Source organism: Nannospalax galili, unplaced genomic scaffold, assembly GCF_000622305.1.
Source record: "Nannospalax galili isolate Female #2095 unplaced genomic scaffold, S.galili_v1.0 scaffold346, whole genome shotgun sequence".
Lineage (NCBI taxonomy): Eukaryota > Metazoa > Chordata > Mammalia > Rodentia > Spalacidae > Nannospalax > Nannospalax galili.
The window spans coordinates 4,484,899-4,508,482 of record NW_008357637.1 but is presented as its reverse complement, the minus strand read 5'-3'; the positions used below and the strand labels follow the sequence as shown (position 1 = coordinate 4,508,482).

The window sequence follows — 23,584 nt, the reverse complement described above, 5'->3', positions numbered from 1 at the left end:
GAAAACATGGCAACCTACCCTTTTAGAACAGTTTCTAGGGCCTGGTGTGGCGGGACAAACCCATAATCCCTGCACACAGCAGGGATTCTGTTCCATTCCATTCCATCCCATCCCATCCCATCCCATCCCATCCCATCCCATCCCATCCCATCGCATCCCATCCCATCCCATCCCATCCCATCCCATCCCATACCATCCCAACATCCCATCCCATCCCATCCCATCCCATCCCATCCCATCCCATCCCATCCCATCCCATCCCATTCCAATGGAGGCTCCTCATACCTGTTGAACAGCATGGAATGGGAAAGACATGAAATCTTTGGTAACGGTTTTACAAAAGAAGTTGTTTTACTGATCCTGCTGACTCAGAACCCCCACACAAATGTCATCATCCTGTGCCTCCATGTAGCTTACAACATTTGTGGGGGGGGGAGTTATTTTCAGTGTCATTGCTATCATATCTCACATGCATTGTTCTGAATCAGGGGTAATAACTAAGTCACAAATAGAGAACATGGTATAAGATTGAGGCTATGTGTTCAACTTGGTTTGTAAGAGTTCATTACATTGGGATTCCAAATCATTGTAGAACTGCTTATATTGTTTGGTTTTTTTGGAGTACATAGTTCTAAATGCTCTCAAAACATGATTAATTTGGTTTATAAGATTATGTAAAGTTCCGATTTATAAAGAGTTGTCACAAAGAGCCTTTCTCAGAAAAAAAAAATCATTCTTATGCATAGGAAATTCCAGGTCACCCGGGGCTACATAGTGAGACCTGGTCTGAAAAACAAACAAACAAACAAACAAATAATCAAAAACAATAATAAAAAGTATGATCAGTCAGCAAAAATCAAGAAAATAGGAATAAGAAACTTACTAATAAATTGAGGAAATTCCTCTAATAAAACCAGTGACTCAGATGTATTAGAAAGGTAATCTAGGATTGAGGAATGTAGCTTAGTGGTAGAGAGCACTTGCCTAGCATGCTTAAGCCCTGGGTTCAACTCCCAGCACTGAGGGAAAAAAACTTATCTGGCTATATGCTGTCTTCAGGGTGGTATGTATGCCAAAATTATCCAGAAAGGATAAAAATGAAGGACTGGCTGGTAAATGCTAACTAGCAAAACAAAAATAGGAATAGAAATATATGAATATTAAGGATTAAATATAAAAAAAACAAGCAAATAGAAGAAGAATAAATAATAAAAATAATAAATCCCAGGGGCTGGGGAGATGACTGATTTGGAGTATTTGCTGCTCTTGCAGAGGACTGGAGTTTGGTTCCCAGCACCCATGTTCAGTGGCTCACAAAGCCCTGTAACTCCAGTTCCAGGGGATCCAATGCCCTCTTCTAGCCTCTCCAGGCAACTGTACACACATGTAAATAAAAATGAATCTTTTTTTAAAAGTGTAAATCTGGGCCTGCCAAGATGGCTCGGTGGTTAAGAGCACTTGCAGCTCTTTGCAGAGAGCCCAAGTTTGATTCTAAGCAACCACATGGCAGCTCATAACTGTCTGTAATTCCAGTTCCAGGGGATTTGATGCTGTCTTCTGGCTTGCACAGGTACCAGGGACACACATGGTGCACATACATACAAGGAGGCAAAATATTCATACACATAAAATAAAAATAAATAAATATTTAAAAAATATAAATTTCAGGAGAAAATGAACATTTATGCGATCATCTTATCACTTAATTAGATAAAGCAAAATATGTTAAAATTGCAAATAAATCAAACATAAAATATAACTAAGATATAAAAATACAAATAAGTAAACAAAATATGTAGAAGGAACTCTTTGCATAACATCGGTATCGTTATTGACTTAACTCAACAAATAGGAAATATGAACAATTAAAACCCATAGAGTATTTACAGAAAATGATTAAATTAGGTAAAATTTTTTTCACCTGACCAAAAATAGACATGAGTTCACATGTAACAACAAAGAGCTATTGAAATTTTGTTTTGTTTTTTAAAGTTAAAAAAATACTTTTATTTATGATGCATGAAATTGAACATATTTATGAGCTAGAGTCTAATAGTTTAATATATAGATATAATGTGTAAAGATAAGGTCAGGGTAGCTAGTGTCTATCACCTCACACATTTATCATTTCTTTTTATTGTGAACACTCAAAATTCTCTCCTGCTAGCTGCCTTGAAATGTAGTTAATTGTTGTTGGCCACAGTTACCTGATGCTGCTGCAGAACAGTTAACAGTTGTTCCCTCTCTTCAGAGCCACCCCTATTAACAGTCTGCCCTCTCTGTCTCCTTCCCAGCCTCTGTAACCACTATTCTGTTTTCTGTTTCTGCCAGATCATCTCTCTTAGCTTCTATATATAAGTGAGAACTTGCGGTATTTGCCCTTTGGTGCCTGAATTATTTATATGTCCTCTAGTTCCATCTATGTTGCTGCTAGTGGCTGAGCCATATTGTGCATACATGTGTACTGCATTCCCTTCTGTGTGATACAACTGGGTTAAACCCACATCTTGGTTATTGTGGATAGTGCTGCAGTGACCAGTGAGGGCTGGTGTCCCTTCAACAGATTGATTTCCTTTCCTTTGGTATCATTTATCTCAGAAACGGGAATGCTGGATCATATGCAAGTTTTATTTCTAGTTTTTTTGAGAGCCCTCCATTCTGTTTTGCATGATGGTTGTGCTAATTTGCATGCCCACTAATAGTGTATGAAAGTTCCCCCTTTGTATCCTCAGCCAGCATTTGGTATTTTTTTGTTTTTGATGATCATTGGTATTGGGGTGATATAATATCACATTGTGGTTTTGATTTGCATTTCCCTAATGGTCAGACAGAGCTGAGCTTGCAAGTTGGCTTCAAGCTCAAACTCATCAGGAGACAGTGGACAGTTTGGTGATTCTAAGTTTGATTACTCCTGTCTATAAAGTGAGATGACAATACCTAACTCATGGGATTGTAATGAGAATCAGTGGAAGTCCGTGTTTTCCACAGACTTCCGCACATGTGGTAAGAATTTGGTAGAGTGCTGAGAAAAGCCAGCACTGTGTGGCCACAGCTCTTTCAGTCCCTCCGGGCACTGGTGAGATGATTAGGGCACTGTTGATGCCTTGGTACTTTTTACATAGAAGTAAGACAAAAAGTAGTATTTACAGTAGCCAAGTTCTGCCTACCTGAATGGAAAGGTTAGGCATTTTGTCAGTGACTATTGAAGTATGCCAGTGGTGAATGATCAGGTTAGTCTTTATCCATTAGAAGTAAAAGAATGACGCACCCAAAACAACAGTGGTTTATTGCTGGAGTGGAGAGCCCAGCCAGGAAGGAAGAGTGGGCTCTGATACTCTGCACCTGCCCACTGCCCTGAGGGGGGGAGAAGAAAGAGCCCTCACCTCCGTCCTGCCTGCTGAAGCATGTTTTTCCTTTTCATCCACCAGGCTGGGACTTCTCCACGCCTGCAGCAGTGCCATTAGCATGCTCCTCAGGCACTGGTGATGGATTCCTGAGATCTTGAGAAAGTGAAAATGTAAATCACACAAGGAGTCAGTAAGTCCTGGAAAGAATTTAATACCTTCTCTCTTCTCTTAGGACTTTGTGAAAATTTGCAGGTTTGAAGTAAAGTTAGAGAAAGAATAGTTTAAAAATCTTGCTTTTAAAAAAATGTCTGTAGATTCTACATACCAAAGTACTTTAATCAAAATATTTGCTTAGTGGGGTGGGGGGGACCAGTGAAAATAGTTAAATGATGTTCGCTAGTCTGACTGCTGTTTCCCTTGCTCCCAAGTCACCATCAGCTGTAAGGAGCTCCATAAAGTTAATGATAGGTGAGGGGAAGAAAGTACACAGTATTAAATGCTTTTATTTCAGGAATGTTGGAATATGAAGAAAAATACTACAAATGCAAATGTAAAACTTGGAGTTGAGAAAATGTAGAATTTCACTCCATTGATGTCTTGGTTTTGATGTTTTGCTGCTGATAGATACAAAACTAATTTTATAAAGGCAATTAAAAAGATTCTTTATTAATAAATGTAGCCAAGACTAACAAATATTGAAAGCAAACAAAAGTTTTCTCAAGCCCATAGTCTTATTTTCTCTTACTCTCTTATTAAAACAAAAAATTGTGGGCCCTAGAGGATGTACGATGAGTCTGGAGCACTTCGTGGTGCTGGAAAGGAAGGAAGTGCCCAAAACAAAAACCTAAGAACCACTGGTAGGTGTGCATCTAAGGAACACAGACAGCAACTGAAAGAGCTCCCAGTGGCCAAAACTGTAAGAATTTGAGCAACAAAATAAAAGTTGTGTTCAGTTTATAACCTAGAGTATGAAATAAGTAGCCATGAGGCTATAGTGATATAAATCGACTAATACATGTAGAGAAGAGACAGATCTTCTGTGAGGAAGAAGTCCAGATAATTTAAATGAATACCCTCAAAGACTTTCTTCCAAAGAGTACATTGTAGAAAGGTGGGGGGGGGACAACCTTGAAGGAGCAACAGTGGAGAAACCTCAGTCACTACCTCAGCCAGGTAAGGCAATGTCAACAGTATTACATCATACTGAGAGTATGTATCCTTGCTCCGATGAGATTAAATGGTGCCTTGCCTGTGTGGTCCCCCTTCAACAATCCATGACCTTAGTCTTATGAGAGAAACCCTGCTGTAGAACATTCTACAGAATGCCTCACTGTGCTTCTCAAAGCTGCCAATGTCATTTAAAAAAAAGTCTGAGAAACTGTCACAGCCCAGGGGAGCCAAAGAAGACCTGATGACTAAATGTAATGTGGCTTCCTGGATGGGTTCCTGGGTCAAAGAAAAGTACGCTGAAAACTAAAACATATAAACTGTCGGCTGTAGTTAGTAATGCTTCAGTATCGCGTCACTCATTGTTACTTACATATACCATATAAACATGGACGATGTTAGGGACAGGGAGACTGAGTGGACGCTCTGTGGGCTCTCTGTACTGTCTTCTCAATTTTTCTAAAATCTACAACTGTTCTGAAAAACAAAATCTTAAAGTTTTAAATCCCTACACGGAAAAGAAATTCACAGTGAGAAAGCCAGGTTAGGTATTAAAATCCCATACAGAACACAGCTTAAACACAACATGCATGCCTGCTTAGTTGAAAAATAGAACTGAACCATATCATCAAAATACATTGTATGAAATTCTCAAATAATTAATGAAACATTTTTACAAAGAAAATAGAACTGGAAGCTGATCTCATAATGTGAGACTTTTAAATTCCAAATTGCTCACATAGGGCCATTATTTTTCATCCATGAAATATTTTTTTTTCTGAAGTTCTTGGCAATGTCTGATTCCAGGATGGCAAAATGTTACCATTATTCCTATTTTAAAGTGAATGTCATGTCTACAAGCTTGGATAGCCATCTTTGCTCAACTGTCTAATCCAAATGTACAGATCAAACCAAAGACCAGCTGTCAGCTGGGAAAATAGTTAGGTGTGTTTGCAAAGCCAGAGTGGTAATGTGGTGAGACTCTGGAGCCTGACTGTTGTCCGCTGCAGTCACTCAGTCTCTTTAAAAGCATTTTTCAAAAAAAAAAAATTATGTTGGTGTAGCCAAAAAGAAACCATTTTGGGGGTGTTTGCATTGGGTCAAAACAAATTAAAGAATATTCCCTTTGGTCCAGGACATGGTTTTACTCCCACATACCACTTCCTACATTTACAAGATCCAGTGTGTCTGGACCCTCCTGAGAGCTGTGGTAATTATAAAAGGAAAGAGGAAGGCCCTGACAGGAAAGCTAGAAACAGCACTTGGACTTGTTGCTTCATCTCTGCCCAGAGTTCTCCCAGTCTTCCCCGTGCCCAGGACAGAGAAGACCACAGCCAGGCATCCTCTCTTCTTTCCTGCCAGGCTAGCATCAAAATTACTTAACCCAGGGAGGTACAATACAGTGACTGTTTTCTAAACCACGAATCAGGGAACACTCTCTGACAGTGTTACTAAATACATTGTATGTGAACTTGACTGTCTGAAGACTGCTCTGGTAAGTGGCCATGGTTGCTGCGGGAATGTGAGTCAAGACCTGAGTGTGCCCCATTGGTAGTGTTGTGTCCCCTAGAGAGGAGTGTGGGCACATCCTGGCAGCAGCACCATCCTTAGGAGTCCCCAGGGTAGGCAGAGTACCAGGGACTATCTTGACTACAGAAAAGTGCCCAAGCCCCTGACTCCCCTGTAGCAGTCTGCCCTTCTTCAGCTGTGAAACCCCAACATTAGGCCGGCAACCTTGGCACTTAGGACTCTATCTTTTCCCCTGTCCCTCAGCATTGAGTCAGAAGTGCCAGAGCTCCAGAAAGTATGCCCCCAGCCTTATCTCCTCTTTACTTGTGCCTTGTGAACACTCAAAAGAAGCTAGGGAACTCCTATAGGGAGATAACCATTGCTATAGTCACAGAGTTACCTCATGTGAAGAGGCAGCTGGCTGATTGTATCACATGCCTCTGAGGGTTGAGAGGGAGTAGAAGAAGGCGCAGTGAGGAAGTGCAGTGTCACATGTGGACTTACAGGAAGCTAGCCAGAAGCCAGCAGGGGACTTGAGCACGCAGTCCTTCCAGCGGATGAAAACAACACAGGTTGGTGCCTTTTTCCCTCTACAAACCCTTCGTGGCTACTCTGAGATTGACTCCCTTCCCTTGAACTGTCTTTAAGAACATCTCAAATGAAAAGAAACTGCCCCAGCTTTGAACGTAAGTACCTATGCAGAGCCAGTAACCACACGTTATTAGAGGAACAAACATTGAGCCATTGTGGTGAAAATGAAATTCTCAGAATTGCTGGCTTCCTAGTTTAGAACTTCTATGCCTTATAAAAAACAAACTCCAGATGTTCCTCAAATAACTTATTTCATGGAATGCAGCTAAGCCTCTCCTCATTTTACTTATTAGCACAAATCTGAAACAAGACGGGTCAACTTGTGTTTGCAGATGTGTGTGAGGCATCTGCAGGGTGTTAGGGAATGCAGAAGTGCTGTGGGTAAAACATGCTGCAAGGCTCTTTTCATCTCATAAAACATATCTTGGCTAGTGTTTCATAGCAAAACAACTTTGCATGCCTATATATTTTTTGCTTTTTTTCTTCCTCTTTTTTTTCTTTCCCTTTCTTCTCATACTCGCACAAGCTGCTAATAAAGAAGACGTAGGGCAGGTCCTCAGTTTGCTAAGCATCACAGCCTGGAGCTAAAGCTGAGCAGGGTTTGGAGAAGCCATGAGTCTTGGTAGTAACTAGAGCTTTCTGTCCTCTTTCTCCTGCTTCTGATGGTATGGAAGATTTGAATAGTCTACTAAAATGCCAGAACGATGGGTGAAAGTTTAGGAAAGATGTGTCCAGGAATATTTCACTGGCCCAGGACTGTTCATCTGCTAGCCAGTGAGGGAATAGTTTCATGAAGAACAGCAAGTCAAGAAAAGTTCCACACAGCAAGCAACTGGCTGCTTCCAGACCTATAATGAGCAAGGAAAATGTCTCAAGTCTGAGTTAAGAGGAGGAAGTTACTTCATTCTTGAACTGATAAGCACCAGGACAGCTTAGGTAGCCAGAGAGGTTTCTGAGTTTTTTCTGGGTGTTTCAGAAAACATGCTAGGGTGGGGATATGGCTCCATTGGTAGAGTGCTTGCCTGGCATTCAGGAAGCCCTGGGTTCGATCACACTACCACATAAACTGGATGTAGTAGCATATGTGCCTGTAATCTCAGCACTCAGGAGGTGGAGACAGAAGGATCAGAAGATCCAGGTCATTCTCAGCTACACAGTGAGTTTAAGTCAACCTGAGCTACACAAGACCCTATCTTTAAAAAAAAATAAAAAATAAAATAAAAGCAAAAAACAAGAAGGGACTAAGGTCCTGTTCCATCTTTTCCTTCATTCTAGCTTGAGCGTTCTAATGTGTCTATACTGAAAAACAACAAAGGGGTGGACAGTTAGTGGACTCGTGTGTTGTTTACATTCCAGGAATGCAAAATAACCAGGACAGTGATGAAAGTAAAGAATCATCCTTGGTTATGTTCTCAGATTGCAACATAGTTTTCATTTTTTACTATCACATTATGCAAGAGAGAGGCGGGGAAGCTGACGCTAGGGGATCTTCTAAGCTGGGGGGTCTGTGTCCTGCTGTCTTCGGAAGCACTTTGCTAGAGCTGACAGAGGCAGTGCACGGTTTCAGCAGGTGTGGATGGGGTGGACAGGACTCTTCTGCCACTGGAGCCCTTGGCAGGAAAACCTGGTGGTGACATCCACCTGGGAACTACAATGGGATAGACTTCTTAACCTGGTACTTCCCTTGAGCACCCAGAAGAGGCCTGCAGTTAGCAGTGGCTGGCTATCCCTTGAAGGAGCACTTTGCTGTCAGGGAGGTTTGTATTATGCTAATCTGATGTTCACAGTAGAAAGAGGCTTTTTCTTTTCTTAAAATGCTTTCCAGGTGGATTTGTTGTCTTTTTTGGTGAGTGCATCCTTCCAAAAGCTGTTTCCGTTTCTTCTTCTCTCCTTAGGCATTTCTTGGCTCCTTCCCTAGCTTTCTGCTCCCACTATTTGAGATGCCAGAAGAGTCGTCCTTATGCAGAACCTCTGACCCTCAGCTGAAAGGGTTCTGAAAGAAAGGAAGACCAGGATGGCAGATGGTAGCCGTGCTGGGTAGGGAGAACACTGGGAGTAGAGTGATCTGCACAATTAGCTAGGAATTTCTGACAGCTTAAGCACTGAGACTTAAAAAGTGGGAAGAGATGAGTGGTCACCTTTAACCTGGATGGAAAATGGTGAATTTTATGGGGAGGAACAGTATGGATATGATACTGAGTTCTCTAAGTAAGAAGAGGAATGGGGCCACAATCTTCCTTCTCCCCAAGACCTTGACACATGCAGCATCTTCTCCCCAGAATCCCACAAGATATGAGAGTAGCACTGTGAGTACCAGCCACAGGTGTTCATAAATACTAATAGTGTAATTTCTTCATGCTGATGGAAAGCTATGCTTTGAGACTAACTAGCTAGAAGCTTACCAGAATGTCTGCTTTGATATGGTCTGTATTGAGTTTAGCTCCTTCGTGCTCATGTTCATGCATGTGTTCCAATGTCGTATTTTAAGTTAATACAGTGCATTGGTTTGTAGGTTAGTAAGACTTCCTGTCACTGTGACAAAATACCTGGCATGAGCAATGTCATGAGGGATGATTTGTTTGGGCCCACGGTTTCAGAGGTTTTTATCTGTGTTTGGCTGTCTCCACGGCTTTGGCAGAACCACCATGGTATAAGAAAACGTCAAAGAAAGATGTTCATGTCATGCCAGTCAGGAAGCAAAGAGAGAGACAGGAAGGGGACATGCTTCCTATAAGCAGGCCCTACCTCCTACTTTCCACTACCTCCCAACAATGCCATCAGACTATGCATCCATCATGGGATTAATCCACTGACAAAGTTAGAGCTTCATGATACAATCACTTCTCAAAATCCCTAGCTCTGAACACTGCTGCATTGGGAGCTAGGCCTTCAAAACATGAGCCTTTGTGGGGATTCCTCATATCCAAGATGTAACAGCTGGCAGTCAGTGTGGCTTAAAAAGAAAGTTGTAGAGTTGTAGTAGGGATGTGTGTGTGTGTGTGTATGTGTTCTAATGGAGAAAATTCCTTAGGGATTCTGTATTCCGAGCTAAAAATCATTAGATGCTATCTTAGAGTCTACAGTTATTTGGAATATGTTGCTAACTTCAGACTAGGATGTTGTACAGATATGTGTGAATTAGTTTGGAGAGTTTGCTAGTGTGCTGCTATTCTCTCAGTAAGTCACTGATTTATGAGTGGTGCTACTTTGAAGTATCTTCTTTATTTCCAGGCCAGCAGTGGAAAGATTTGGTCTTCCTTCAATGCATAGGGACCTGTAGAAAGATACTGGCTTTCTGAGGACTGGGTGTAGGCCTAGCAGAGGGGCTGCCCAATACCTCACCAGCCTGCTATGCAGAAGGCTGCACAGGGTAAGCTAAGAAAGGAAGAGAATTGGTGCTCTAACCCGGCTTCTCACTGCAGTGTGACTTCTCAGGAAAATCGTACAAATTCTGCAAGTCATTTAAATGAACATTCTTGATGTACTGCCATCAGGATTTCTTCCAAAACCTCTTTCACAGCAGACACTGTGTCTGCTCCTTCTCTTCTTCCCTTTTTCTTTCTCTTTTTCTTTCTTCTCAGTTTCACCTCTGCAATTGCACGCCCAGCACCATTTGTACACTCAGGCCAGAATTTTTGTGCATGGATGGTGTGTTTCTTCCTGGGGCCCTTTGCCTTGGATCATTCAACAAACTTCCCTGCAAAATGGAGACAAAGCAATTCTGATGAGCGTATCTACCAGAATAAAACATGGTGGAGAGGTTGCATACAAGGAAAATAATGTGGAAGGAGTAATGTTGATATGAGATGGATCCTGATGAATCAAAAGATGGTTTACTTTTTAAAACCTCTTTTATAACGACGTAGCAGAGGAGAAAGAGGCTTGACAAAACCATAGGATAATTTGCTCTAAAAGACAAAAATGTCAGGTTATTGGAAAACTGATTTTCCTCCCCTCATGCCAAGAACATCTGGCCTTGGGGAAGGTTCATGAAAGAGGCTTTCAGATGCTCTTGTCATTATTTAAAACTTAAGGAGTCAGGTGAAAAATAGAATCCTGCCAGGCATGGCGACACATGCCTTTAATCCCAGCACTCAGGAGGCAGAAGCAGGTGGATCTCTGTTGAGTTCAAGGCCAGACTGGTCTCCATAGTGAGCTCCAAGTCAGCTAATGGCTACAGGAGAACTCTGTCTCAAAAAGACCAAAAAAAAAGGACTCCTGGGGGCTGGAGAGATGGCTCAGCAGTTAAGAGCACTAGCTGCTCTTGCAGAAGACCTGGGTTCAATTCCCAGAATCTACATGGTGGCTAGCAACCATCTATAACTCCAGTTCTAGGGGCTCCAACACCTTCTTCTGGCCTCCACAGGCATTTTGAGACATAGGTGCACTTACATACAAGCAGACATAGCAACTATACACATAAAGTAAAAATAAGTAATTTTTAAAAATAGAATCTTGGAGATTTTTAGAAAAAGAAGAAACTTTAGGAGGGTCCCTCCCCTCATGAGATTTAGAAACAAACACCCAGAAAGGTCAAGTGACTTGTCAGGGGTCAAAATAGCTTATTAGTGAGAGTAGTGGACAGAGGACAAGGCCCTGATTCCAGCACCTGTCATCACACAAGGGAACAATGTTGAGGTGTTTTGAGGACTTGGAGTCTGGGTATAGGTGCCTCCATGGGATCTAGAGGCCTGACTCATGCCTAATGGGGGTAGACTAAGATATTGAGAATTTGCTGAGTGGCCTCTGCTTACTGCTACTTCCTTATAAATTCTCCTGGAAGACAAAACAGTACGGTTGTAATTGTAGATGGAAACCTAATCCATCCTACCTAGAGAAAGTACCATGTGCAGTGACCTGGTCCTCATGTACTAAAGAAGAGGACAGGCCTGGAGAAGAATTCATGGGTCCAGGATAGGGCAGGAAAAGATACTGAATCCTGTGGACACAGATGTGGATCAGAAACTATGGGCGAAATCTGTTGTGAAATATGGATGAATGCCAAGGCTCATGGTGGCCTGGATTAAGCAGCCCCAGGAAAGTGGCCTTCCTCAGCATTGATTCCATTGATCAGAACACTGAAGCTGCCTCCTGAGTACCATTATCTCAGGATGGTATAATCCGGACAATGGACATGATCATTGGAAAGAAATGGGGCATCTGCAAATTCTCAGCATCCTCCTATGAATTTTAATGACAGTCAACCATTCTGAGTCTGAGCCCTCTAGCTTCCAGATAAGAAGGAGGCTTTAGGACCTCTTTGATGAGAGCTGAGTTTAGAGTTGCTAACCTACCTCTAAACCAACTCCACCTGGGACTCAAGCTTCTCCTCGCAGACATTCATAACACAGATGGTTTCTGTGGCCCTAGAAAATATGAACATATTTCCCTACCAGAGAGCAAGCAAGAAATTCTGCAGTGGAAACCAGATGTCCTCTAATCCAGTTCAGTCTGGCATGCTCCACCAGAGTTAGTGCCCTACAAGTTGAGGACTCAGTTCCCAAAACTGCTCCCCACTTACCTACTTTAGATGTGAGTCACAAGCTGCATTACCTGTGCTTCTGACCAACTGATTATAAATTGGAGTTCCCATAACACCCTCCACAGGTTTGATTAATTTGTTAGAGAAGCTCACAGAACACTAAGAAACAGTCATTTTACCAGTTGACTATAAAGTATATCACAATGAATACAGGGAAAGAGGTACATAGCTGAAGTGTAGGAGAAGGGACTTGATGGCCCCTTCTAATAGAAGCCTCAGTTGTCCACTGTTCAGCTGTCTGGTGGCTCTCTAGCTCTGTCCTATTGGGTTGGTCGAGAAATTTCATTGCATATATAATGCTAATACACTGAGTGGGGAAACCTGTTTGTTTAGCATTTTTGACCTCTCTACACAGCATTCCTCCCTCCAGGATACAGGGCAGGGCTTCTCTGGAATGAGGAGGGTCTTATGATTACTGTAAGTCAGAGAATTTCTTTTTGGCCCCTCCAAGACAAAAAGACAGGGGAAGGTTAAAATTTCATGACCTACCTGGGGGAAGAGAAATCCTAGGTTCCATCGCCTGTCTTGGGGAAAAGGTAATGGGTGAGGAGCTGTAGAAGAAAATCCAAAGGTATATTCTAACAGTACAGTGCTCTGGGTAAAAAGCAGCCCCTTCATAGTGTCATTTTTATTTCTTTGTTGTTCTTCTTTAAAATACCACGTGCGTTTTGTGTGTGTGTGTGTGTGTGTATGTGTGTGTGTATGTGTGTGTGTGCGTGCATGTGTGTGCAAGTTGCACATCGTATGGAGGCCAGAAGTCAACACTGGGTGTTTTGCTCAGTTGCTCTGCATCACTGATTTGGATAGACTGGCTGGCCAGCAAGCCCCAGGGCATCCTCCTGTTAGCACTTTTTTAAGTGGGTTCTGGGATATTGAACTCAGGTCCTCAAGCTCATGTAGCAAGCACTTTTCTGACTGAGCCCTTTCTCAGTCTCCAACAAGACACATTTAAGTTCTGCCTTTGGAAATCACAAGACCCTTTTTAGATACTGGGTATTTTTAAAGTTTTTCCCTTGGCCAGCTGGCTTTCTTTTCTGTTATTTTCTTTTCTTCTCTTCCTCTCTCCCTCACTTCCTTCCTTTCTTGACATTTTCTCTTCAGAACAGTATTGATCGCCTTCTATGTAGACCTTCTATTCTAGCTGTGAACAGTGATCAGTATACCTAAGACATATTACATGGTTTTTGTGCCACCACGCCCAGCTTTGTCTTTGTTTTTAAATCAGCTGTGTGACACCTGATGTGGTTGTACATACTAGTAATCCTAGCACTTGGAAAGTGATGGCAGGAAGATTGTGAATTTGCAGCCAGCTTGGATGCATGGCAAGATCCTGTCCCCCCCCAGCCTCCCCCCAAAATGAGCCTCAGGGCTAGAGAGATGGCTCAGGGGCTGCTCTTGCAGAGGACCGGGGTTTGGTTCCCAGCACCCTCAAAGCAGCTAACTCCAGTTCCAGGAGATCTGATGCCCTCTTCTGTCCTCTGTGGGCATTGCACACAAGGGTGCACTTACATGCAGGCAGAACACTCATACACATAAAATAAAAACAAATAAATAAAAACAATTTTAATCAGCTTATATGAATATAATCTATTTTAAAGTACTCATACTTCATACATTACAATGATATTGGCATTTCCTCACTCAAACAGATCAAGTTTCAAATATTCAAATGTTGCTGTCAAATTACCAGAATAACATTTGTCAAGTTTGTTTTTGAAGTTATCTCATTGGACCTTCAACCAGCCTAAGAGGCAAGCACTACAAGGAGTCCCGTTTACAAAGGTGCCTCAGAGAACCGACCCGACAGCATTCCACAGCCCAGATTCAGACCTAGATCTGTGTGTGTCTGAGCTCCCTCATCCACTTCCTAGAAGCACAAAGTAAAACAAACTGGAGGATTTCAGTAGTTCAAATGGCATTTCATAATTTTACGTGTATACCAAGTGACACTGCAGAATAATGATAATCCTAAAATAAGAGGTGCCATCCCAAAATTTCAGGTAGTGCTCAAGCAGTCCTTGAGGTGGGAAGACCCATGTACAAAATGTTTTCCTCATCCTCTGACCTATACAGTGGTGGGCTCCTTGAGTGGATTATCACTGGTGGACTGAGAACACCCTTCTCCATCAAACCCACAGGAACACCTGACCTCCCACAGAAGCCTGTCTCAGGCGGTTCCCAGAAGATACCTGGTAATGGGGAGATTGCCAGGCAGCTGCCCTGGGGAGACCTGAGTGAGGGGTTCTTGGAACATTGGAAGTGGTCCAGGACAAACTGGCTATGGCCTCAGCTTGGGGTTGTGGGAGGATAGCTGGGCTCCATCCTGTCACTGCAGGCCAGTCAGAACATTGTAGGACAACCAAGTCAGCTCCAACAGCTATAGCCCTCCCAGGGGGCCTCAAGAGGAGCAGCACTGTCCACAGTTGATAGTCATTCTTTGATATTTGGCCTGCTACAGAAATACTGGTTATTAAAGAATTGAAATGCCTCAAAACCAGTGAATTCTCAACACCTTCCATTGCCGGAGTCCCCAAGCCTTCTGTGATTCCACAACTAAAGGTGCCAGGCACAGCATGGTGCTCTGGGACTGTGTTTCAGCATCAGGCATAGTCCAGTTATTAAATATGTTGTATATGGCCTCAGTCATACCATGATAAATTGAAAACTGAAAGCATTTCTGAGCAATTTCGTTTGGTGTCTGGGAGGACAAAATGAAATCTGCAGTTGTATCCCCAGTTGACTGGTTCGTTGCCTTTTCAATGGCAACACAGGCCATTCCTCACTGCTGAGGATAATAGCTATATCAGTAATGACAGAAAGGCAACAGAAGTAAAGCAGGGCCCTTGTAAGTGTGATTTTGATTCTTGTTTACAGCGGCTCCAATTTTTAAAAGATTTGAATTTTGTAGGAAAATATCTACCTTCTCCTCCTTGTGCTTTCTACCTCAGCTCTACTTGTCATTAGGATAGTGGTCATTACTTCATTATGGCTTGTTTTCTCACAGAGCTCATTGGTAACCACCTGCCCAGAGGAGGTAAAAGTTTCACATAAGACAAGCTCCACTAATCCTGACTTGGATCCCAAACATCTACTTTTGCAGCTGCAGGGGAAGTTTTCAGAGTTGGATTCCTTTCTGAGTGGACAAGCAATACCACATGGTTTAAAAAAAAAAAAAAAAAAAAAGATCGCTCATAAACACACTAAATGGCCACAGATGGTAGATTCCAGGGGTGTGCGAGGAATCCTTGTGCCTGCATCCCCAAAGCACCTGACTGCCATTTAGATGTTTCAAGATACACTGCATACTTTATGTGTGAGGGACTTTTAACCTGAAATCTATGAACTGGATGGAGAAAGTAGTGCTTTTCTATCTTCACTAGCCCCTAGATGAAATTTTGTACTTCCTCTAATTGTGAATGTAGCCAACACCACAGCAGCATTCACAGAGCTGTGACATCACCTACAGAAATTGTGTGTTTTGTGTCACCAGATATCAGGCAGCTTTAAGATGGCACCCAGTGATCTGTACCCTCTGAAATTCATGCCCGCGTATAAAACACTCATTCAGACCCACAGCCTTTGATATATTAGAAGTTTGTTGGTGTACCCCTATATGGGCTGGATGTAGTGACTGGCTTTGGTGAATGGAGACAGCAGAGAAGCAGGAGTGCTGCTTCCAAGATTAGGTTGTGAAGAGACTGTGGCTTCCACTGTGGGGGCTTTTTCTCACTATCTTATCCCCCTGAGGAAAGCCAGCTGCTATGTTATGAACTGCCCTACAGAGAGAACTACATGCCACAGGGCCAACTTAGTCATTTGGCCAATGTGGGGTGGGAGAACTCTATCCTTTCAACATGTGAGTAAGCAAGGCCATGCATAGATCCCTGCCCCACAGACACTGTGATCTAATGTTCTTAATTTCAGTTCTGAGGTAATTTATTACATTACAGTAGATTAACTCACACTACAATTGCAGCTATCTCCAGATATTGTTTGTGTTCATTACTGTGAGATTATAGTATATAATAGGCCATCTACTGGACCTTATTATTTAATGTGTAAAGAAATATATACAGCTGGAGAGATGGCTCAGTGGTTAAGAGCACTGGCTGCTTTTACAGAGGATCTAGGTTCAATTCCCATCACCCATGCGGCAACTACCAACTATCTGTAACTCCAGTTCAGGGGAATCTGATACTGTCTTCTGACCTCTGCATGCATTGCAGGACACGGGTGCACTTACATACATGCAGGCAATACACTCACACACATAAAATAAAAATGATAAATAAAAACATTTTAAAAGAAATATATTAATGTATAACTAATTTGTTTTAAACCATTTTGATACCATGAAGTTTTACCCGTTCTTAAGGTCTTCAGGATTTATGGATTATTCATAATTGAAAATCATCACCTAATAGGAAATATTAGAAGGTGTTATAGTTGTTTCTGCTTTATGATGTTTATAGTTAAAAGCTAAATTCCCAAGTTTACCAGCTCTGGAACCTGGAGGATTAACATCAAAATAATAATTTCTTTGTAGGTGGGGAAACAATGGATAGGAACAAGTGCTAATCAGACAGAATAAGCCTCAGCCTGAATAATATGCAGTGGGTAGCGGTGCACAAGACCTTTAGGAGAGTAAAGACACAGCGAATTAGGATGTGTGCCCCTCTGAGCACTCCTGGTGTAAAGAGGGGATGCTACTTTCTCTTCCCTCCCCAGGATGGTGCTTCTTGATCATACTACTGGTGGTTTCTAAGATGATTTGAGCAGACATGGATAAACAATTCTTTATTTAAATAATTATTAATTAAAATATGCATTAGAAAAATTACAGTGCCATATGAAATTCAAGGCTAGGTGTGGTGGCACCAGCCTGTAATCCCAGCACACTAGGGGTAGAGGCAGGTGGGTTAGAACTTTAATGCCATTTTCAGCTACATAAGACCCTGTCTTAAGAAAACAAACCAAGAAAAGAAAAAAAATTCTTGGTTATAGTTTTGCAGTTTATTAGAATGACACCAAAATATGTGTTTAGAGTTCTTTAGATTGGTTAAATTAATTAAACCATTAAGCAAATTATATTCATACATCACTTTCAGAAAAGGGACACAGTCTTAGAAATGCATTGTTGGGTGGTTTGTCATTGTACAAATATCAGAGAGTGTACTTACACAAACTGTGACTGCAGGATCTGACGAGATCACTCTATGAGTCCATCACTGATTGAAATGTCATTGTGTAATGCATGACGATCATTTTGGTAGTATGCAGATGCTGTAGAATTATGAAGTTGATTGCAAATGTCTCAAGTGTGGGAGCCACTGATCAAAGAAATTTATCATTAGATAAGACATAAACACAATAAGAGACAACCAGGTCAATGCTATGTATCTAAGTTCAATGAGGTGGTTGTCAGGGTGTTGATAACCTAGGAAGCTCAGTTTAGGGGAAAGGATTCCCTGTGCTGCTTGCCTCCCAAACATCCAGTAATGTGCACACTGCCCTCTTTGTCTTTGCTCCCAGAGCACAAGGAGGGGAGGGCAGTGAGTTGGGGGGGTGTCCAACAAGCTTCTTCATTGTTCTCTCATCAGCAGAATTCAATTCCGTTTAATTTAATTCCACAAATTCCAAGGCCTAATGTCCTGCTGGTGCTGAAATCATCCAACGGATCACTGTCTAATTCTGCACAACCCAGTGTGATGGCCACATAGGATGTGGCCAGATGATGTGACACGGGCTGTGCTAGAAGCACAAATGGCACATGGGATCTTAAAGGCTTAGTACAAAGAGAATATAAAAGAACTCATTAAAGATTTTACAATAGAAGGTCAAGGAGATGGGGAACGAATGAAAACAGAGAATAACGTGCCTACAGATCCATGATGAAACCCAGTACTTTGTATGCTAAACATTTAATTTAAAAATCAAATGAATTAGTGTCGAAATTATATTTTAGATAGCTTCAGTTACATAAAGTATATACTTGAAGCTGCATCTGTTTCACATCACTTTTTGAAATGTGGCTATAAGAAATTGCAAATTATGGGTTTGCCTGGCATCTGTTTGGTCTGTTTACCTGCAGACAATAGAGAGCATTCATGTACTGGGAAGACTGGTAGGAGGGTCATAGTCATAAACCAGTTGTGCTGACTGTGGCTCTGCTCAGTCTTCCCTTGATCTCTGGGTTTGCATTTCCGTTGACTTTCTGGACACACCTGATAACTTGCCTAATCTCAAGCTCAGTGTGCACAAATCGCTCTCATGTGAAGGCTGCTCCTTTCTCACAGATCTCATTGATGACTCCCGCATGCAACCAGTCTCTGCCTTGCTATTTCTTGCTAATAAAATTGTTCAGATCCATCTCCTCTTTTATATTTCCTCTTTCCTACCCCAATTGAGGCCTGCAAAGCCTGTCTTGACCAATACAGATAAGTTACCTGCTTTCTAAGTCTAGCCCTTTCCCATACTGCCCCAGAGTAAGTTTGAAAGCAGCAGAAATTTGGCCATGGCGCCACTGCTTAAATAGCTCTGTGGATCCCCAACACTTGCAAGCAAAACTCCAAATTCCTGAACACTGGCCCTGGGACTCCTTTCCAGCCTCATTCTGCACCAGAGTTTCTCTTCTAGGCCGTTGTGGTTAGCCATATCTGACAGCAGCCGTCCCAATGCCCTGCTCTCCCTGCCGGAGGCTCCTTGCCCTCCTCCAAGCACAGGTACAGCTCATGGTCAGCTCCTCCTTGGAGCTGACCCTCTCCACTGCTCTCTGCTTTCTTCATGCCTGTCGCCACCCAGTCACGTGTGCTGTGATTATTTGTTCACACGCCTTCCTGCCCACCTCTCCCCAGAGTGAGTGCCTCAGTTCTTTTTTTTTAAGATTCGTTTTTTATTATGCTTATGAGTGGTTTGCCTACATGCATGTACCCATGGAGGCCAGAAGAAGGTATCAGACCCTCTGGAGCTGGAGTTACAGATAGTCCTAAGTCACCATGTGGGTGCTGGGAACTGAACCCAGGTCCTGTGCAAGAGCAGCCAGTGCTCTTAACCTCATTTCTTATCTTGGTGCCCTCTGCTCCTTCTGCCTTAGCACATCACACAGGAAGTGACTGTCATATAGACCTAGAAAACGTGGGCTAGAGGAGAGGATGATGGATAGTGATAAATATTTCAATAATTCTAAGAAAAACATTTTGTAGATTCAAAGGGGATGTTAAGAACAGAATATAATTTAGGATGTGAATATTTGCTTTCCCTATAAAATAATTCTGAGTTGGTAAATGAAAATAAAATAGAATTTAGAACAATACTATCTTCTTTTCTAGATGCGTGTGCACCATTTTCCTCCTTATATTGGTAACTGGTTTGCTGCTTCCATTATAGTTTGATTCATGGAACAGACACCGAAATTCCAGTTTGGGAATATTGCCCAGGTCACTGAACCTCTCTAAAGTTGTATACCTTATTCATATGCAGGACAGTTGACTCAGTGGTCTCTAAAATAATTTCCATTTCTTAAAATTCTGAAGCATTTTAAGGCTTCAAAGGGTCTTGAAGTTGGGAACTTCTAGTGACAGGTATATTTCCCATAATAATATGTAAGTGATCCTTCTGAAATACTATCTAGGAGCACGGAGTTGAAATATACAGGGTTAGCTGGGCACGGTGGCACACACCTTTAATCGTAGTACCCAGGAGGCAGACCCAGGCAGATCTCTGTGAGTTTGAGGGCAGCCTGGTATACGTGGCAAGTTCCAGGATAGTTAGGGCTATTTAGTGAGACCCTGTCTCAGAAAGGAAGGGAGGGAGGGAGGGAGGAAGGGAAAAAGAAGGAAAAATATTCTTGTGAAGGAAGGAAGGAAGGAAGGAAGGAAGGAAGGAAGGAAGGAAGGATCCAAATTAAGGTAAGGATTTTCCAAAACAGTAATCTTTTGTGTTAACAGGGTATAGTAAGTGGAATATTCTTTTTATGTGGGCACAAGGAGTATGAGCCTTCAAAGCAGGTCATTTGCACTGAGTTTAAGTGATTCAAACTTTAATACTAACTGTACACAGGAGTTTGTGTATAAGCATATTAGTGTCAGCACAGTTATGAAAGCAAAATAAGGGGCTAGGAAAATGGCACAATAGTTAGGATCAGTGGCTGCCCTTGCAGAGGACCCAGGTTTGGTTCCTGGTAGTTAACAGCAGTCTGTAACTCCAGTTCCAGGGGATCTGACACCCTCTTCTGGCCTCCTCTGGCATTGCATACACACGGTGCACTTAGATACATGTAGGCAAAACACTCATACACATAAAATAAATTTTAAAAATTAAAAGCAAAGTAAAAAGAACTAAATGAATGGCAATATAAAAATATTAAATAAATATCATGTAGTCATTTAAAAATTACATTTTCAAAGACTAGTAGCATGAAAGAATAACAAAAACTAGCAAGCTTTTGTGGTAAAAGATACTTCTAAATCACAAAAGTGGTAATCCTAGCTTTAAAGACATATATAAAAAAATAGAAGAAAATACTTTCAAAAGCTAACAATGTAGAAGCCAAGTGCAGTGGCTAATGCCTGTGATCATAGTATTTGGGAGGTGGAAGCAGAAAGATCAAGAGTTCAAGGCTAGCCTGGGCTGTATAGGAAGTGCTAGGCCTGCCTGGACTTTGTGAAACACTGTCTCAAAAAAAAAAAGTTATTAAGGGGCTAGAGAGATGGCTCAACGGTTAAGAACACTGGCTGCTCTTGCAGAAGCCCTGGGTTCAAATCCCAGCACCCACATGGTGTCTAACAGCTGTCCATAGCTCTAGTTCCAGGGGATCCAATGCCCTCTTCTGACCTCTGTGGGCATTGCATGACACGGGTGCACTTACATGTGTGTAGGTAATACACTCAATACACATAAAGATAAAAATACAAAATATTTTTTGTTATCAATATACATTGCTTCCCAGTAGCTTAAGTAATCTATCTTCCTTAAACTATTTGTGTTCACCATTTTCTAGAGTAGACTTCTGATAGTGTCATAATTTGGGAAGACAGCCATTTAAAAGCTATGAAATATGTGTCAAAGGCAAAGCATTGTTCTGTGTGCCATAGGAAAGATGAAATGTGATGTCTGGTGACTGACATACCAACTTGCAAGGGCTACAGACACATGGTAGGAACTGTTTGGAGCAGTTGGGTACTGGAAAGTCCTCCAGGTGCCCACAGTCCCACAAGACATGCTGTCCCCTCTTTGTCTACTGCATCACTAGCTCACTGTTCCTATTTCCTCCGCTCATTTGTCCTGTGCCCCATGCCCTGGTTCCCAGTTCATACTAGGAGGGACTGGAGTGGCCTGGTAGTTACCTCTTTCTTGTTTGAGCAGAGCAGACCAGCTCACAGTGTGAGCTCCAGCCTGAGTATGACTACCAAGGACCAGGGACCTGCAGTTGGCCACGGCTAGAATAAGCCCAGCTGCCAGCTGTGGTTGCTCTCACAAAAGGGCATGAAGTGCTTATAAATTTTAAGTTATTCTGAAAAGACGTGTAGACCTTAAGAAAGATTCTTAAAGGGCATAACCATGCAGAAGGGACAAGGTGAATTTTTTCTCTGTAACACACTGATTCATTTTCTAAGACTCATTAGTTATTGTTAAAATCCACAGAGGAAATTCTGTGACTCAGAACTGTGGAAATGAAAGGAAACCTTAAAGGTTTTTGTTGAACTTGGTGTTTGAAGGCCATGCCCTTTCCACCTCTGTGTCAGTTCATCTTGTCCTCTGCCTCTTTCTGGTGCCCTTTTCCAGTATTTCTTATCCACAGACCAGCCAATAAAAAATGGTGCACACCACACAAAGACATCAGTGGGCCTTCTCATAATTCTCTGGAGCGGAGAGGCTTATGTGGAAACTCTGCTGAGGGACAGTAACACTGTGAAAGTTCCCACAGACTACACTTCTGCATTTTCTGATAGACTTCTACCACCCCATATCTTCAAGATACTCAGAAATCAATCCATTGTCACGTTAGACCACACTAGTGCATAAGCTGTGTCTAGCATGTCACTGCTTCTTCTGGTGGCTGTAGCTCAGTCTCTGCAGACTGCAGAGGACAGACAGGTGAACACAGGCAGAGTTGTGCTTGCAGCTTGGAGAGATCCTTGTGCCTCCTCCTGGTCCTCTCCCTTTTCCAGATGTCTCTGGTTTGGTATTTCTCCTGGCCAGAGAATGACTCTGGAAACACTGAACACAGAGCATTCTATCCCTTATTACTCAGAGCGATTTTTCCAGAACAGCCCAGAACGTTATTTATGTTCAGTTTTATGAGCTGCAGAAGATTGCTGAGTGGTGAACCACCTAGAAAGACAAATAGCGAAAACTGCGAGGTAGGAACAGCCCTCACGTGTCCACTCAGGAGCAGGAATTTGAGCAGGGACAAAACCCTCTGCTTCCTGTGCCCAGCTTGAATATTATAACCAACCCCCAAAGAAGCAAAACTGCTGTTTAAAACATTTTAAGTGTGCCCATATGTGATCTAGGCCTTAAATGTTTTAAACTAAAAAACTCACTACCCACTACCCTGTTGAAGGTTGATGACACAAAATATTCAATTTAATCACTCCTTCCTGTTTCTTCCTTCCACCCACACAGAATAAAGTAAAACAAATGGACCATCAGCTGTGAGGTCAAGTTTCTTGAATGACAGAAACAAAGAATTCTTTGGGCACCCTTAAGCCTATTTGGACTAAATACCTTAAAACAGCAACAGAAAACCCAAACTGAAAGAACAGTTTAAGCTGGGTGTGGTGGTGACACCTGTAATCCCAGCACTAGGGAGGCAGAGGCAGGTGGATCTCTGTGAGATGGAAGCCAGCTTGCTTTACATAGTGAGTTTAGGCAAGCTGGGGCTACAGGGAGGCCCTTTCTAAAAACAAAACAAAACAAAAACCTCAGAGAGAGAGAGAGAGAGAGAGAACAGTTAAAGACTGGCAGCTTGAATTAATTACTTTTCTATTTTCTAAAACACTCAGACCAAATCTAATTTGGGGAGGAAATGGTTTCTTTGGCTTACACATCCCATCACAGTTCATCTCAGAGGGAAGTCAGGGCAGGAACCTGGAGCAGGAACTGAAGCAAAGATCACAGAACTGTGCTTACTGGATTGCTCTTCTGGCCCTGGTCTGAGTTCAGCCTGCTTTCTTATACAAGCCAGGCCCACTTGCCTAGGGGTGGCACCACACAGCCTCCCACATCACTCAATCAAAAAATGCCTCACAGACATGCCCACAGACCAATTCAGATAGAGGAAATTCCCAATTGAAATTTCCTCTTGCTAGGTGTGTCAAGTTGACAGTTGAAGCTATCCAGCACACAAAGCAAAATAATTAATAATAATAATAATAATAATAATAATAATAATAATAATAATAAATCAACACAGTTGTTTTAAAGC

At 42.1% G+C, this 23,584-nt stretch overlaps 1 protein-coding gene across 4 annotated transcripts in view; it reads left to right on the top strand.

Annotated features, from left to right (window-relative positions):
- Window positions 1-23,584, top strand: part of Wipf1 (WAS/WASL interacting protein family member 1) — a 133,472-nt gene that overhangs the window by 51,750 nt on the left and 58,138 nt on the right. For 2 of the 4 annotated variants that reach the window (XM_008855296.3, XM_029557264.1), the window contains exon 2: window positions 3,429-3,537. The exons of the other annotated variants lie outside the window; for them this stretch is intronic. The gene's annotated coding sequence lies outside the window, so the exon portion shown is untranslated. The remainder of the gene's footprint in view (window positions 1-3,428; window positions 3,538-23,584) is intronic. 4 annotated transcript variants of the gene reach the window in all.